Source organism: Colossoma macropomum, unplaced genomic scaffold (genome assembly GCF_904425465.1).
Source record: "Colossoma macropomum unplaced genomic scaffold, Colossoma_macropomum, whole genome shotgun sequence".
Classification (NCBI taxonomy): domain Eukaryota; kingdom Metazoa; phylum Chordata; class Actinopteri; order Characiformes; family Serrasalmidae; genus Colossoma; species Colossoma macropomum.
The window spans coordinates 32,188,567-32,201,535 of record NW_023494803.1 but is presented as its reverse complement, the minus strand read 5'-3'; positions in this window follow the sequence as shown (position 1 = coordinate 32,201,535).

Sequence of the window (12,969 nt, the reverse complement as noted above, 5' to 3'; positions counted from 1 at the left end):
CTGTTAACTCAACATTAGAAATTCAATGAATTCAAATTTTTAAGTCAATCCAGGTTACTTTTAACTTTAAAAGTTTAAAGTTGCATTTTTTTTACATAATTCAGTGATGTACTTATTGCTCATTACCTACTGTAACACTATAACTGCTTAGTAGTTTGGCCCATATACAGGCCCTCTGAGTTTGAGTGGCTGAAAGAAAGAACAAACTACCACTGATGGGCACTAAATGCATTTGAGTGCTTATGAGTGATGTTTTATTGATTAATTAATACATCTCTGTGAAGTCTAGCTATTATTAAATTATCAAATTATATTGTATTCAATAACTACTGTAAATTATCAAAAAAATTTACAGTTGTTATGGAATAAGAAGTCTTAGGATTAATAATTTAAGATTAATATTAAGCCTGCAGTTAGAACTGGATGGTTTTTACACAGTTTTAGATATCTCATCCTATCATCAGGGATGGATTGTGTACTGGGTCAATCGGACTGCTGGGGGCCTCTGGGGGTCCTCAGAGCAGAGGGCTCAAGGTGACTGAAATACTCGGGACAATCCACCGCACTTTAGATAAACAAATAGCTCTTAAATATGTACAAATGCGTTATTGTTGGGGTGGGGAGGTGGGGGGTCATGATATCAGACATTTGAGTTTGCGTATATAAAGTTTGTGAGCACAGCTACTCTATGCTAAAAGGAAGTCTTACAAACCTGCCACAGCTTTTGTAGTATTTTGAAAGTCAAAAACCACATTCCCAAAAATTAAACATTTCATTTATTACTCTATGATCTGAACTGTTCTATCAAAACAATCTGAAGAACCTGACAAATTGCCTAGATCGCAGTGAAGTTTTTCTTTTGTCTATCAGTACTGAAAATCAAGTATAGTTGTGCAGATGATGCACTGCCCAGCACCACCTGCACTAACCTGTTAAAGGTTTCAAACTCCAAGCCTAAGCACTCCTACTCAGGTGTTAGGCCACGGCTGGATGATTGACACTTCCGGCAGCCCCTGTCACTGTGGGCAGCGTGGGCAGGGAGGGTGGGAGTTTGACACTCGTGTTGGATGGGCCCTGGCCGCTCCACACTGTTTTGCATATTCACAGCGCTGTCTACTTCTCCACAGGCCAATTCACAATTAACAGCTGTTGAGTTGTCAAAAGTGGCCCTGGCCGTGGCACATGCAAATGTGTTTGTATTCTTACACTGGACCTTAGTGCCATGGCTGCATTTTATAGGCCATGATCCCTGTCTCTCTCTCTCTCTCACTCTCTCTCCCTTTCTCTCTCTCTCATAAACACACACACACACACTCTCACTCTCTCTAAACACAGACACACACATACCCGCTCACTGAATGATAGACATGCACCTGCAATCTGCAGCACTGACGTATTCTGACCATAAAGCGGTCCAGTCTCCCCCCTGCACCGCTCCCATCCTCAGCCCTCTGTCAGGTCCCTCTGCTGGCAACCCGGCCTCTGAAGCGTGCATAAAGACCCTGCTGTCTGGGGGAGGTGGAGGGTTGGTGGGGGGTTGGTGGGGGTCTGTGCGTGAGGGGGGGGGTACGCAGTATGAAAATGAGGCCTGGCGCCCTGCCGGCCCTGCGCTATGTGTGTTTGTCATGCTTGTTTAGCTGAAGTTGAAATGTAAATATGGACCGTGGGAGATCTGCGCGCCGATATGCTGCTTGAAATTCTAATAAACAGGTAGCTGTCCACTTGTTATAAATGATACCCATAAAAGGAGGGTGATTCCTTTAACTGATAAAGATGAAAAGTAATTGTTTGTGCTCGCACAAAATTAATCAGATCAAAACAGGTGCAATCATTTTAAAAAGACAGAGGCTCTATAAAATAAAAAAATAAAATGTGATAAAGTATTGGCTATCAGGCGCAGTCTGGAGGTGAGCATTACAATAATACGAAGAGCTAGTATTCAAGAGTGGAGAGATACGATTATTGCATATATTTAAAGTGCGGAGATGTTTATGTGTAAAAGCGGAGGTGCACAAAAAGGCGGCTGAAGGATACAAGGTCACAAAAATGCAGAGTGCCACTCCTGGTGACTTTACGAGAAAAGAAATAAACACAGTTGAAAACAGAGCCTTCCCTCTTTAAACTACCAGATCAGAATATTTCACATCAGGCCGCGTTGTAAGACAAATACAAGAGAAGGTACAGATTAAGGTCTCAACAAATTTGCAGTCAATGAGAGTGTAATAACCTCTGTTATGGAAATAAATAAGAATACTTAATAATTAATAAACTAGTATACTTCTATACTATACTATATTAGTTTATTAGCATCAATTTAGTGTGGTTGACAAATGCATATTACAAAAGTACTGCAGTAGTATGGATTTATTCATGTGTATTTCTGTACCAATAACATAATACAATTTCTATGCCTTACTATAACTGCTTTTTCATGTGCATCTAAAATGACTAAGATATAGGAGATATAGGAGATATTTCTGTTTATCTCATTATCTCAGATTAGACATAAGATAATACACTTGCATAAGGAAGGGAAAGGCCAAAAAAGATAAGTGAAAAAGCAGGAGTTCAATAAATAATTAAAAGTTGTTGAGAAAATGGAACTCCTAACAACCAGGCAAGGCTTGGTAGACCACCAAAACTGTCACCATCAGATAAACAATACTTAAATCTTTCATCTTTGAGAGAGAGAAGAAAATCAAGCTCCACTCTTGTTCAGATCTGAAAAAATCCACAGGTGTTTCTGTCCATCCTTCCACTGTGAGAAGACAAATCAACACTATGAGTCTGAGAGGATTTGTAGATGTCAAGAAGCTCTTACTGAGAAAAGAAATAGACAAAAAAATAAAAAAAACATCTGCACTGAAACACCAAAATTGGACATCTGAGATGGGGGGTAGTTTTATAGACTGAAGAGTCTGAATTTGTAACTGGGATCACTGGGATCGCTAAAGAAGCAGAAAATGCAACCAGCTTCCAAGATTGACCTTTGGTGGAGTGGAAACATAGACAAATTTTAAAAACTTAAACTAAGTCTCCAGAAAAGAACAGAAGCAGTGATACAGGCAAAGGGTGAAAGTAAATACGTTTAATACATTGAAATACGTTTCAGTTTTTTTAATGCAAAAAAATGAATAACTTATACTTAATGGCCAATATAAGGGTCTCTGACTTTTACACAGTGCTATATGTTATAATACATTACTATCAATCTCTTCCAGATCATTTATCAGCTTGTACTGTTGCAAATGTTGGATCTCTCTGACCTGGCTGAAAATTTAAACAAGGAAGAGGCTGAAATTGTTTGACCAATCCATCAGTTCCATGGTATGCTGCATTCCGCTGTCCAAATGCTGTTGTGCGACATATGCAAACAGAAGTGCATCTATATAAATCCACCTCTATAATGAGAAAATGACATCTGGACCAAATATGATAGCACACCTGGACAGTGTTTGGATGTATGGTAAACACGCTGTATTTTCACAGCTTTGACACACACTGCAGTAACTGTGGCCAGATTCCCCCTCCAGTCCCAGCTCACACAGGAGCAGTCTAAACAGCCCACAGAAACAACACCACGAGCTGGCCACCAGCCTGACCCGCCTGATTACAACAGCATTTGTTAAGAGTCACAGAGCCTGATATGAATTGCTGTAACCTGTATCTACACACTCGTTTCCAGGAAGGCCTGGTCTCCAGGCCACATGTAACACAACACTCCATGAACTGATACATACATAGGCAACCTTTAAAAATGTGCTACAGATGCACGACCATCAAAAGTGTTGAGACCCTTTGTTTTTTTTTAAGACGCCAATTTGCAATGACCAACAAGCATATTATTGCAACAATTATTACCTTTAACTAATATTAAAGACTAAACAGTTTTGTATTTTAGGAAAATAATGTGTATATATCAGTGGCAAAGCTTGACAATTACTGCTAGACCTTCAGTTCAGGATATTTTTGTCAAAACTAGGTCAAAAACAAGCAAAAGACCGCCTCTACAGTGATGCTAATTTCTGCTTGTGCCTTATATGGAATTCTAGCAGTGAGTTAGCACTAAGCTAACAGCGATTCACATGAACATATTTGGCCATACTAGATTTAAAGCAGACATTTGATGCTTGTAAATAACAGTCCCTGTTTTATATGAAGCTTTTAGAGCTGCCACCACTGTTTTCCATTTCTGACTGAAATGCATTGGTCAGGCTACTGCCAGTTCCAGGCCTGGAGTGACATTCTTTCTCTCTAAATCAGTCCCATTCATTGGAAATCAAGCCATTATTGTATGATTCCACTGTAACTTCCTTATTATGTTAGTGCTTAATTTGATCTGTTAGGCCTTCACTTCAGCTCCTGACGTTTTAACCAATGGGAGAGCTAACTTGCTTTTCTACGTAGAAACCACAGAGAAAACAAATCCTGATTTGGATCATTTTCTGTTGGACGCTTTTTTACGTATTTAACTCTTTTGTTTCTAAACAAAATTTAACAATGAAATAAGAGTACTACTACATTACAACAAGCATGATGATTATATTAAATAAAAATTAACTTAAATTACAAATATGTATATTTTATGTTTTTACATTTCCCAGAAATCTGAAGAAAGTCTTGAATATTCCCCACTAATAAACATTTGTAACAATATTAGTGAGAGTCCACATATTTTATCCCACTGTTGTGATGTCAGCACCCATCAGCACTCAAGCTTTTCAGGTGTTTAAAGCACCTTTGTTATTCTCCACTTTAACAAGAAAAATACAAGTATGTTTTCCATTTTATGTCAGTTTTTATTCTTTAAAAAAATGTTATATACAAAATCGTTATATGGAAATACAGCATTTTGGAATAAAATTCCGCAGATGAACTACAGATAAAAGTTTGGAAAACTGTCAAATCATTATTCAGGCCAGAGGTCACAAAGCAAATGTTAAGAAGAGCCATTGTGTCCTTTCAACAAAAATCAAACCACCTTGGGAGCCACAACATTATTAATGTTCACAATTTATGTTCACTTTACCATCTTGGTTGTAAATATGTCTCAGCATGTGCTAATGTACTCATACAGGATAAAAATATAAACAAAACCACAGACTTACTTTGCTTTAAGCTTTACCTCAGCTATAACCACTTTTCTTGAATCTCTGGCAGGAAACTTTTCCACAAAAATGGAATAGTTTCCTGTAAAATGTCTCTCAATGATTTTTATGAGGCTGAAGTCGCTTCTCATTTGCCAGCTTCTCGTTCCAATTTTCCTGTTCCACCTTAAATGGTGTCTGAGGTGCCAGAATGTAACTGCTGAACCATATAAGGTGAAACGAGAAAATGTTCAATCGTCTCCAAATTAACAATGTTTGTCTTAAATCTTTCACTTTGCCTTTCGTTAGCTACTAGCTAGCTAGGCCAGATTCTTATCTGCATTGCTATGGTGACCAGCAGTCTGCGCACCAACCTTCAGGGTTAAAGGTTGGTGAATTAGCAGTTACACATTAATGCCAGCGTTTGTTAAAACTGTGTTAGAACTAACTATCAGCAAAGCTTTATTTTACTGCACAGGATTATTTATGTTTACCTACAAATCTAATTCTGCTGTGGACCCACAACAGGGCAGTGAAAGAGCCGCATGTTGCCGACCCCTGATTTAGGCGAAACCTGCACTCTGGCGAATACCAGACACGTCGATGAATTTGAGGCTGAGAGTTGAAAGATATAAACAAATTAACAGCTGTTTATGACAGATTGAAGTTGTTCTTTTCTTAAAAAAGGCCAGGGCCCACCAGCAGGCCCAAAGTTTTGTTACACACTTCTATGACTTAAGAATAGCTCAGCCAGTTTGCATTGTCTCTGTAGTTACTGAATAATAAGCTTTAGTATGTAATGAGCCTGGGAAGAAAATTACAATTTCAAAAGAAAGTAAGGTGTCCTCAAACCTTGAACTGGGAGGCAGTGTACTTCTCTCAATTATGCATCATCTCTGAAACCATAGTGCATGATATATAACATTTGAAACATAGGCTTGGTAGGTAAATGGAACATCCAATCAGCCTGTGTAGAAATACCCTCACAGCTCTAGTAGGCATGAAAAGTCGAGTACAGCAAGTACAGGTCTTTCTGTTTCCAAGACGTTGTGCACCCATATGACACTTGGAGCCCTAGGCCCTGATGGAGCCCCCCACACTGCTTACCCTGTCATCTCCACCAATCAACAAGTCTGCAGTCGTGCAGCTGTCTGAGCTGCCTCCATCATCCAGCACCAGCAATCCACAGAGGCTCAGGTGCTGTGGCCACTGTCTCGTCTGGTTAAAGGCAGTCGATTGCATCTGAAAGGAAGGAGAGAGCAGCGTTACAGTGGCAGAGCCAGAGCCACTCTCCTTCAGCACCTCCCCAACACCTCCCCAAAGCCCAGCTCTCCCTTTCTTCATGTCTGGCAGGTTTGTAATGGAGATAATTGTACAATAAAAGCTATTCTCTAAATCATTTCCCCTCTGTCCATACAAGATTGATCACGGAACTGATTCTTCCGACCACCGTAATTTTCATATTTAATGAGCGTGACTCCAAAACTATTACACTAATTAGTCAAATCTCACATATCGTTAATGATGCTCGCAGTAATTAATATTGTATTTAATTAAAAAATGACCCATTTCAGTGGCTTGCACGCAAGCAGGCAGGCAGGCATCGCTGGCTGACTAGCTTGCCTGGGGGGTGTAGTGTATATGTGTGTGTGTATGTGTGTACTGAATGGGGAGGGGAATCTGAGAGAGAGAATATGATGAAGAATGAGGTGGGATGAAGGGTTAGCTCTGTTCATTTCTTGATTTTCTGCATTTCCTTTGCAAATCTCCACTCCGTTTAGGCACATTTCATGACTGGGCATTGAGATTTCACTTTTGGGGTTTACTTGTGCAGGTCAAAAGCATGGCATGGCAAATGTAGGCCTATTTGCGAGCAGATGTCAATTAATTCCTAAAACAGTGACCTAAAAGTGGGTCCTGTGAGTCAGCTCCATTACATCATTTACACAAGCTGGCAGTTGTGTTTGTCTAGGCCTCCAGTACTGTGCAGACCAATTTTTATTTATTTCATTTCAAGTCACAATGACCACTAAGTACAAGATATTCATTTTTAGGAAAAAATTATGAGGAGATTAAATATAAAATAATCCAGTTGCATTTAAAACTTTAATCTCTGAGAGAAAATCATGCTTCACTCTTGCTTAAGATCAGAAAAAAATCCTCAGGTGTTTCTGCCCATCCTTCCACTGTGAGAAGATGACAACCCTAGGAGTCTAAAAGGATGTGTAGCTGTCAAGAAGCCCTGAGTGAGACAAGAAAATAGATAAAAAGAACATTTGCAAATCAAACAAAGAAGCTGCTGGTGTTCTCAGAACAACTGACTGACCACCCACTGAATCCACTGAATGTGTTTTGTTTAACTCGGATTGTGAGAAACAGAAAATGCAACCAATTTCTTAGACTGAACTTTGTAGGTGTGGAAAAATGTCACTGTAGATTTCACTCAGCCGGGTCAAAAGGTGGGCATATTAAATTATATTACAGTCTAAATAAAAGTCTAAATACAATTTAAATTATATTAATTTAGTTTCCTCACCCTGAAAAAAAATCTACCTGCACGTACTGGATCTTATGACTGGAAATTAAATAAATAAAGGGAGGTTTCTGACTTCTGCATAGTACTATAAATGATCAAATGGTCAACAGTCATGGCTTTAGCCCGTTTTATGTGTTTGCTAGCACCTGAAAGAGACGCTCGTCTAAGCTAGTGGAGATGCTGCATGGATCCCCCCTCAGCATAGCCCGAGCAGTTGGCCCGCCTGATTAATGGGACCCCCCCTCCTCGCTCCACAGTGCACAGACTGGAAAATCTCCAGTTTACACAAGAATTGCCTGAAAAATGAGATCTGTGACTACATTCTTTTCATTAGCAGCCTACGCTAGCGTGGCGCTCGCGAGAGAGCAGCAGCCTCCTAATGATCTGCCGTGCCGCAGCCCCAACAGCTGTTAACAGCTCTGCTGATTACCACCCACATTCATGCCACAAACAAACCCACTCATTCCATTTAGACAACAATTAGAGAGAGGGAAACAAAGTTGGTAAACTTGTGGCGCTCAAGGCAGGGAGGGAGAGAGAGAGTGAGAGAGAGAGAGTGAGAGAGAGAGACGCAGTACGAGGAAGACAGTGACAGAGAGAGAGAGAGAGAGAGAGAGGGAGCGTGAGAAAGAGGTGGAGGGGATTGAGACGGAGAAAGAATTAATAAACACAAACGCTCCATAATTATGATGCCAGCTGTATATCCTTATGAGGAAAAACGTCATGTTCCAGGCAGAATATCACCATTCTGGCAAAGCTATTTGTACAAATTTCAGCTGCAATGAATTTGTTAGCCTAAAGATTTTCAATAAGACTTCAAGCTTTATTTATAAAATGTTGATAAATAGATTATAACATTCTAAACCAAAATTTATTGTAATTAAATAATGAAAATATACATAAAAGCTGTACAGGCAGAAGTTTCTGACTGTGCCAACCCTCTATAGGCAGCATCCAGAGACCCTGCTGCTGGACTGCTGTTCTGTTCTTTTATCTAAATAAGATTTAGCCCTCGTTTAAACCTGTGGCCGCATCAGCACAGTGCCGAGCGATGCCTGAGAAATAGTGTGTGTGGATGGGAGACCTAGGGCACCTCATTTTATCTTTATTTATGCCCCCCTACAGTGGAGCTGAGGGTGCTGCTTACGTGTATATGTGTGTATGTGTGCGTGTGTCGGTGGGTGGGTGTGGGTGTGTATGTGTGATCTAGGTGATGCACTCAACAATGTAATTGGGGTGATGAAAAATTATCGTGATTGGGGGGGTTAGCACACCCCCTCCTCCTTCCTCTCCCCTTCTTTCTTCCTCTTTTTCACCCCCTCCCCATTCATACTCTACACTATATCCCCCCAGTCCTCCCCCTCGGCACCCCCGCACTAGCAATAATATCTCTGGGCCCATCTGTCACCATCTAATGTGACAAAGTTTTTATCGCGTGTATTAAGGCGGCCAGATTAAAAAGTAAATACGGCAATCTCGCCTGGGCCCCTTTGGCTGCCGGGTTATGGCGCATTTCACGGTGGCCTGAGCACCTCATCAGCGGCCCCGCCTGCGGCCACCCTGGCAGGCGAAACAAACAGGGCCCGAGGGAAAGGGACTCCTGTTTTGGGCGGCAGGCGGGGAGGAGGTTGTTGGGGGTGGGGGGCTGGAGTGGGTTGAGGCAGGGTTAAGGAGATGTTAAAGGATACCATTAATGTTATATGTCTTCCTCCCCCAGAGGCAGGCACCGGCTGCAGCAGCAGAACCTTTTTTTCCCCTATCTATAGTGCTTTCTTTAGTCGTCTCCCTGCCATTTACTGCTGAGTGATACGTCGTTCTGTTGTCACATTGTGATACTGATATTAAGTTTTAGCAGTATTTACAGACAACAAGCATTATATTTATGATAGCACTGACATTGCATAAAATAGCCGTGAGCCTGTTAGCAAGTAGAGGTGGACAATATGGCAAAAATGTAATATCATGATTCTTAAAGAAGTGTTCACAATACATGATCTGTCACTACACTTTTTTTCTGATATCTGACAAAGTACTGCACAAAACACTATGAAAAACTAGGAATCAAAATATTTGTATTCAACATGTCACATAATGCAGTAAATCCAGTTACATGAGACTAATTATGCTTTCTTTGTAATCAAACATGCAGTGGGGAAGTGTTTTTTTAAATACTGATGAGTTCCACAATATGCTCAGAAAACGTAATTTGTCAATTATGTCATGTGACAATTTGTCATAGTAACTGCTAAATATTTTTTTTTTCTAATTTGTGTAAATAGAATATAAGACCTCACAGTGTCATGCAAAGAAACTAAATGAATAGGGAGCTTCTATCTGGAAATGAGGTTTCTGTCCTATATTTACAATACTGTGTAATGACTGTATAATTACTGTGTAATTTCTGTGTATTTTTTTTGTATGGATTTTTCTCCTCAATTGAGTCATTGCAAGTTCCAATTGCTAGCTAGATCTTGGCATCACACAACACTACCAAGCTGGTAGGATGAGCGGGTTTGATTTCCCCGCCTGGGCAAGCACACCATGCTGTACCAACAAGAGTCCTTAGGCAAGACTTCTAACACTACGTTGACCTACCCCTGTAATACAATTACACACAAGTTGCTCTGAATAAAAGCATCTGCCTAATGCCACAACTGTTTTGTTAATGTGCACAGGGTGTTATTAAAGCAAATTTAAATATCACATACCATAAAACAGCTGAACATTTAATGATGTCGAATTTTGTCAGTACTACTCTGTACTACTCAGTACTACTGTAACTGACTTCTCTTTCATACAGTGGGCGACCAGAGCTAAACAGGCTTTAATCAAAACACTTTAATACATTTCACAAACGTGTTTTCCATCACAGATGTTCCGTCCCCTTTGAGTGTCTTCTGGAAACATTTACTTTGTGTTGTGACTGGCTTTGCTGTGTTTCTGAAGTTGCATGCGTTTTCTGTGTTTGCAGTGCGTTTGTGAAATGTAGTGCTGGTGTTGCTGTCTTCTGTGTTTTCCGAGTTGGCACAGCGTCTACAAATTTGTGGCATGTTTTATTGTTCTGGACAGTGTTTGTAAAATGCAGCACATGAGTTAATTTTGATAAAAATGTCTTCTGCGTTTGCAGCTCGTTTTCTATTTTAGGTTTGCTGGGTCTCCTCATCCACCTCACTTTCAGTATTTCCTGGCTGCTGTTGTTGGAAAAACAGCTGTGATATTTTCCGCCTCACTCTTTCTCTCTTTTTTTCCGTACTGTCTCTGCTTCATTAGAGGCTGCAGGGTTTACTGGGTTATGTTTGTATTGACTGTGTCAAGCCTGCACGCTCGTATGAAGCAAGCATAACAGGTCCCCAGGATCCACACTCTGGTTTATGAGGGAACGGCTGCATTTCACACTTTGTTGGGCGAGTTCCCCGAGTGGCTCCAGAAGCTGTATTGTTCAGGTTATCATGGATCGCTTCTCCTCACCTGTCCTCCTGTCTTGCTGCAGGCTGCTTTTCTCCTCCATTTCCTCCGGCTCAGCTTAGTGGATCTGATCGAAGCTCCCCTGCTCCATCTGTGCTGCAGAAGGAAGCTGAGCATCTCCTGATGAAGCTCTGGCAGATGGAGGAAGTGAATGGAGAGTGCCTCCTGTATTGGATGGCTGCAATGGCTCATTGGGGCTCCTATGAGGAGATATTAGCACATGTGTTCAACACGTCTGTGCTTATGCCTCAAACTCAGAAATGTTGCAGACTTCACTGGCCATATCTGACAAACCAAGATATATGGCTTTACATATGACTTTCTATGTGATTCAGATAAGTCTCACGATGGCAGCGTTACAGTTTAAAACTAGTATGAAACGTGGCTGTAAAACTTTTTAAAGCAAAAGTTCAGTGAAAAATCTAATTTATACAATATTTATACCCCAAATCAGCCAAGACATGTTTAATGTCCAAAGTTTGAGGCTAATGAACACTCGTAAACATGATGGTGCTTCAAGGGTTCTTTAGTAAAGAAAATGATTATATATAGAACCATAAACACCCAAAGAACCCTCTGCATGATTAAAGGGTTCTTTGCTTCATGAAATGGTTCTTCAGATTGATGATGACTGTGCTAAAGATGGATCTATATAGAGCCTTTTTGAAAATGGTTCTATAGCACCCAAAAGGGTTCTTCTATTGTTAGGATGTCAAGCTTGTAGCAGTAGAAGAACCCCTTTGGGTGCTCCACAGAACCTTTTTCAAAAAGGTTCTACATAGAACCATTACAGCAAATTCATTTTTCAGCAATCTGAAGAACGCGTTCATGACGCAAAGAACCCTTTAATCATGCAGAAGGTTCTTTGAGTGTTTATGAACACATGAACAGAAACACCAGATTTTTTTTCAGATGAGTGAAGCTTGATTTTATCCTCTCTCTGCAAGATGAAAGCTTTAAGTGCTGCTTACAATCTTGGTGGTCTATCAGGTCTTGTACAGTTGTTTACAGTTTTTTCCATATCTATTAGTAAACTGGAAATTTTGGAAATTCTTTCTTCACTTATCTTCCTTTGACTTTGGCTTATATCTAATCTCCCCAGTAATACCCCCTGAAAATGAATAACTTGTACACAATGGCCATTTTGACTGGAAATTAAATGAAGGGTGGTCTCTGACTTTTGAAACTTTAAGAAATGTATCAATTTTCAAAACTGAAAGCTTGATATTTATAATGAATGTGTGTCAACATAAAAGCTAGATTTCCAGCTCCATCTGTTCAAGCTAAAAGCTGAATGGGAGAAATTTACACTTTAGCTGGCACAGTTCTGAGTTTGAGCCAAGGGATAAGTAAACAGTTCTCCAGCGTCCTCGCACGTTCCTGTCATCTGAGAGGTGTAAATAATAATCTCCGTTACTTTTGGCAGGGCTACAGTAGAGTCTTCAGCATGCTGCTTCCGGCTGCTTGGTGGGGCCACTGGGGCTCCTCAGAGCTGTGGCATGGTGACAGGCTGCTGTGGCTGACAGGCCGCTATCTCCACACGCCTCCAGTGGGAGAGGCTGAACATGTGTAGCTGTCTCCCTGCCTGTCATTAGAGAGGCAGCTAATGGAAAAGACTCCACAGCTCCACATTCACAATTAGCTCTGCAGGAGGCTGGGCGTGACAGGCATGAGGCCGGAGTGGGGCAGAGAGGAGCGCACGGGCCAAGCCGGGTGACAGCTCCAACACCATCCAGCCCCAGACCCCAGCAGATGCCCAGGAAATGGAGACTGGACCCTGAGCTGACCTGGCATGAAATTAGACTGAGCAGTAGAAAAAAGAATACTGTAAATAATATGATATTGCAGCATTTTGTATTTCTGTATGAAAAACTGCTCAGT